This window comes from Anser anser (genome assembly GCF_964211835.1).
Source record: "Anser anser genome assembly, chromosome: 6".
NCBI lineage: Eukaryota > Metazoa > Chordata > Aves > Anseriformes > Anatidae > Anser > Anser anser.
In genome coordinates, this window is record NC_139726.1 from 31,233,686 (window position 1) to 31,239,401 (window position 5,716).

General features: G+C 43.8%; 1 long non-coding RNA gene across 1 annotated transcript; it reads left to right on the forward strand.

Annotated features, from left to right (window-relative positions):
• The first annotated feature begins 327 nt into the window (after window positions 1–327).
• LOC310901318 lies at window positions 328–5,183 on the forward strand. The gene is made up of 2 exons (XR_014585727.1): window positions 328–695; window positions 4,213–5,183. It is a non-coding gene; the product is annotated as an uncharacterized lncRNA (long non-coding RNA).
• The last annotated feature ends 533 nt before the right edge of the window (window positions 5,184–5,716 follow it).

The following is a 5,716-nucleotide window of genomic DNA, read 5'->3' on the forward strand; positions in this document are numbered from 1 at the left end:
TAAATTATTCATAAGGTTTAAACATTTTTTTCTGAGGGGGTCTATATGGGTGGAATCTGAACCCCAAATGACCACACGACACCCCACGCCAATCAGAGCCAGCACCAGCTTGCTGCCAACGCTCAGCCTTGGGTGCCCTGAGAAACCTATTGATCATGGCTCTGTGCCCTACAAAAGGGAGAAATGGGTCAGCAGATATGTTAATCCCAGCTTGATCTAACGTCTTCGGGACAGGTGGCAACCTTCATTTAATGGAACAATGAGATCATTAGGAATTCATAATGAACCATGCCGCGGCCATGAAAGTAGGTCACACTTACCCCAGGAAGACTTCAAAATGAGCCTGTCCCCATTCATGTGCCGCAGCAGAGATGGCTGGGGGCAGACTGACAGCTCTGCCTTGGGATTTGCTAACCAGACAATTTTAGGAACAAAAAGGGGCACGCGCTGTGGACATGAAATGAGTTCTATTATCCCAAGCGGTACGATGACTTTCAACTGTGGGCTGATTCAGTTTCAGGTGTCGTGTCTCGCTGGCCATGGGCTGTAGCCCTGCTGCCCTGGGTGGGCCAGGAAGATGGGAAGTTTGGGAAGAAGCAAGCATTTGCCAAGCCAAGTCCCTGGTCAGTGTCTGTAACCACCCTGGAGAGATCCTCCCTTCACTCATCCCCAACAGATGCTTTGTCCACCTCCAGGTAATATGCAGGTAACCCTGCTTCTGGATCCTTAAAGCCTCCCAAAAGCTCTCTCAAGATGGAATCTTCGTTGTTTAGTTGGAGGCTTTTGGATGCTTTGTCCATCGGGATCAGGGCTGAAGTTTGGGTGCCTCTGGGGCTGATGTGGTGCCCCACGCCATGCCCAGACGCCCATGTAGCTAGCCCAGACCAAGTGACTTTTGGTCACTTTCCAGCATACAAAAGACAAGCCTCACCTTTCTTTATCCCTTTCATCCTTTATTTATTTTTAAACTAATAAAAGGATAAGAAGAGGGAAAAAATGGTAAAATAGGACATTGCACAAAATGCCAAATTTTATTCTTGTTTGGGGTTTCAAAATGTTTTGCCCTCCCTTGCCAGGAAGGTGTTCCTGGTAAGAAGTCACCCCACAGCCCTTCTGTCATGACATCCAGCCCATTCCCAACAGGGCTGGCTGATAACGGTCAGAGTTACAGAGAGCAGAGATCTCCCATGCCCAGGACACACAGAGCAGCCCTTCAATCCTGCCTAAGGTCCCAAGCCTTGAAAGTCAAATATGCTGCACGTCAGCAAACCATTTTGCTCCCTGATCTTTTTCCTCACTCCCATTGACCCCTGCAGATGAAACCCAAGTGCTTGTGATGGGTCTGTGAATCTGAAAAGCTTCTTTTCTTCCCTCTACCTCCTTCTGCCCCCAAATCTTGACGTCCTTACAGCCCTGTGTGACCTTATTAACCACCAAGCAAGCAGTTTGCTGCCCTGAGGGAGGAGCATGGGCAGGCTGGGGAGTGGGGAGGAGAGAGCTTTGCTCAGCTAGCAGAAGCCCCAGGGTTGAAGATAGGAAAGGTTACGAAAATATTTTGCCAAAGATGCAATAAGAGGTAGGTTATTCTTTGGAGGGTTATTTTATTTTATTTTATTTTAAAGGGGTATTTGAAGCAGGCATTTTATAAATATTTATACACAAGAAACTGTTAAAATAACACCTGGGGGCTGGTTTGAGCTCCTCCAGGAAGCTAGGGCAGCGCTCAGCCACCCCGTGAACCTTGTGTTGCTTCCGAGGATCCCTAGGAGCAGGGTTCACACATTTCCCATATTATTTCAGCTTTTGCCATGGCAGTGTGAGTGACCCCCTGGATCTGCCCAAGCTGCTCCATGCACCCGGTGGGATATACCATGGCCAACTTTCATCATGCCCATGTTGCTTGGTCTGTTTCTTGGGATGCGTCCTTCCTTTCCTCTCCCGGTTTTGCTGTTTTCACTCACATTTTCCATACCTCTCTTCTTGCACACACGGCTCCAGGCTTTCTTTCTGTACATGCTCAGGCATTGTCCGAGTCACTTCATGAAGACTTTCTGCTCCCGCCCTGCCAGCTGGAGTCTGGAGATATTTTGCTAGAAGAATGGAAAAGAAGCTAGAAAATGCTTCAGGTCATTTCCCAGCAAAAAATGGGCCTCCGTGAGCAAGAGGATAACCCTGGAGGGGGCCGTGGAGATCTGCAGCCCGGTGGGGCTTCATGAGGGGGCTCTGGCTGGGGACATGCTTTGGGGACACACGTGGGGATGAAAGGGAAAATGGGGCTGGGATCGCTTAATGATGGAGGAGTACTTTTCCCCTTATTAGAACGGGCTGATTTCTTTGGATTATTCAGGAAAGGGCAGCCTAAATATGTACCCAATCCTGTTACTCACTCATTTAAAAGAAATGTCTTTCTTTTGGGGAAGGGAAGAGGAGCTCCCAGCCCCCGGCCATGAACAAGGCAGGAAGACTGCCCGCTGCAATGCCAGCCCCTGACCCCAGCCCCGAGGACTTAAACAAAATATCACGGCATAACACAAACATCACACCATGCCGGGCAGCTGATAAGAAATCGCCTCTTGCTTTTAATGAGGAAGCTTGACACAGCCTTAAAAAGCGTTCAGGAAAAAAGGAAAACATTTCAAAGACAGTCTTGAAATGGAACATTTTTTAGTTCTTGAAAAAGCACAAAGTATGGTTCATGTCAGTAAATATTTTCAACTTCCTCTTAAAAAATGTAACAACTGTGAAATTTAAATCAAAAGGGAAAAACTTTCTGTCAGTGTACAATGACTCAAAGACTAGCCTGGTCCTGAGAAGTTTCTCCCAGCAAGGCAGCTCCATGTGAGTTGCAAGAGTAAGATTTTTAGTTTTTTCCCCTTATGATTTAGCTTTAAATATTCTAAGCAACCAAAAACAGTTAGTAGTGTTTCATCCGATCCAAGGAGACCCAGAGATGTTGAAGTGGTTCTTCAGGGGCCCAGCCAGAAATGTAGGTCCTAATGTTTGATGGACTTGCTGGATGCTATTCATGCCTCAAAGCAACTGTTGTATTGTTGGATATTTTTCCAACCTGTCTCAACAAACTGTGGGACCAGCTGGGAGGAAGGTAGCGTTCATTTATTTAGAGATCTCCTCTTGAAGTTCTGATGTCTAAATGGAGATTTTAGTAGAAGGGTGACTTGAAAAGCCAGTTCCAGCATCAACGTGTCAGGGATTCATGGGAGCTCTCCAAGGTCTGCCTGGAGCGACCCGCTCCAACCTTGACCAAGGCTTGACCAGGATGGCCTGAAACCCTGCTGTCCCTTGTGCACACAAAGAGCTTATAGCTAAGAGTAGTGGGATGATGCTGCTGGGCTCTTTTTAGCTTTAAGATTGTTTATTTAAAAAGGAAATAAAACTTGAGGTTATTTTTCAAATATAATAAATACAAAGCACTGGTTCCTGGTGCCTGTCTGCTAGAGTTTTTGGTAGCTGCTGGATTTTGTCCTATCCTGGCAATGTAGTCTCACAGTAATAAATCTTACACCTCACTGCAGACAAAAGGATCACAGCAGCCTGGCTGACGTGTCAGAAGAAACCTCTTACCTTCCTCTTGCTTTTTGCACCTGGACAGCCATATTATTGTTTCTTCATTTTCAACAAGCATCTTTGAGATATACAGATGAGATAAACTGTTGTTCCACTGCTTTGCCATTCACAGTGGTTGGAAAGACAATATATATATATAAATAAATAATAATAAAAAAAATCAACCAAATAAAAACCAGTTAAAACAGTTATGCAAAGCTTGAGTAAGATGGGAAGAGTCTTACAGTACACAGTGTTGACAAGTGGAGTGCTAAAGCAGCTTCCAAAACACACACACGGGAGGGTAGCTCTAGCTGCTTATCTCATGTGAAATTGGCAAGTTCTCTATATTGTTGCTGAATTACTTTTCCTTTTTGCATGCACATGGAGACTTTGAGTGATGTTATCTTACCTTCTTTTTTCATTCTTGGTGGGGCAAGAATTCATTCTGGCAATCTTCCTGCTAACTCAGCCCCTCTATAAAGATAAAAATTGGCAGCAGACTCCCACAGTTAGTATGCTGGCGTGGTAGGAACGGAGTCCAAGGCTGTGTTTTCCTGTCAATTCTTGCTGTACAGGCAAAGCTAGACACCTCCATGAAGGCGTTCATCCTCAAACATCCTCAAATGTGTAATATCTTCTATGCAGAAGGATGAAAAAGATTATCCCGACAGGACTGCACATCCATGGCGTTCCCTCTGGAGTGAGGGAAGGAGTGGACTACCTGGGGAGGTGACCGAGCCCATCTGGAAACTTCTTGCTTTTCTTCACAAGAAAATGGGAAAGACAAAAACCTTTCCTGTGAGTCACTCAAAACTTTCTGTGCAACCTGGGACAATCCATTTTCTTTTGATGTTATGGTTAGTTAGTCCTTATGAATTTTACTTTAATAGTATGCTAGTTTGGGAAGAAAGAAGTCTTTTGAAGAACACAATGTTTCCACTTCTCCAAGAATGTGTTTCCCTTTATACCAAACAACTGGTTGACAATTTCAACTCATATGCATAGATTTCATCTCCAAATTGAATTTTTTTCAGCACAGTTACCATTTGCTGAAAATAGCTTGCCTTATGCCAGAATTTTTACATGTGCTATACATTTCAGAAGCCAATTTCTCCAATAGCCTCTAGATTTCATCAGACTTTGGACAGTCTACAATACATGCTGCCAGTTAAACCTGGTTACATTGCTTCACAGACAGCAGTGAAATTTAATATAAATTCATAATTTATAGGACAGACAGACAGAGAAGACATTTTGTGGTCCTGTTCAACACTTTGAAGTCAGCGAGAATTCTTCCTCTATGGGCATTTTGGATGAAGACCTTAGAGAAATAATATATATATGTATTTTTAAATGTTTACATCTGGGGACATGCAGACAAGTCTAGCTTAGATGTGCGTTTTATTAACCAGATGGCAATGTCTTATTTACATTTGCCGTATAAAAACATCTGTGCTTAAACTGGGGAGATGCTGTCTCTTGCTACAGTTGGGAGTTTGGCTGCAGGGGGTGTAGCATTGCTTTTGTTAGCATCCAATTTTCCTCGCTCGTCAGAGCTGAATATGTAACACTAGTTTTATTTAACCTTGTTCTAATTAAAGGGTTACAAAGCTGCAGTTGGCTCTTTCTGCATTATTTTGCTGGTACTCTGGATTTTGCTGCCTTTAAACAAAACTGAAATCTCTTGCCTTGTTTTCCCTTGATATTGAACTCACATTTTGCCTCTATTTTTATCCCAGAGATATCCCATAGTTTATCTCTGTGTAGCCTTCTCCACCACTAAATAACTCCTCTTCCTCCTTGGTGTGAAATCCTGGATATGAAGAAGTCAATGAAAGTCTTGACATCAGCTTCAACAAGGTCAGGGTTTCTCCCTGGGTGTTTATTTTCTTTAAGCGCTCATAGCCTGTTATTCTGTCCAATCCTTCCTCGAGCCAAGTTCAACACCTCCATTTCCACCATCGCTGTTTTTCTTCTATGAACTCCCTGCAAATTATAGCATTGGATGCCCAGAAAGGAAAATGCTGTTTCAGGTGTTCTCTAACCAGTAACCTCATAGAAATAGAATTTTTCTCTTATTGACTGTGCAATCTTCTTTTTTCTTTTATTTTCCTTTTTTCTTTTTCTTTCCCCCCCTTGTTTTACTGCC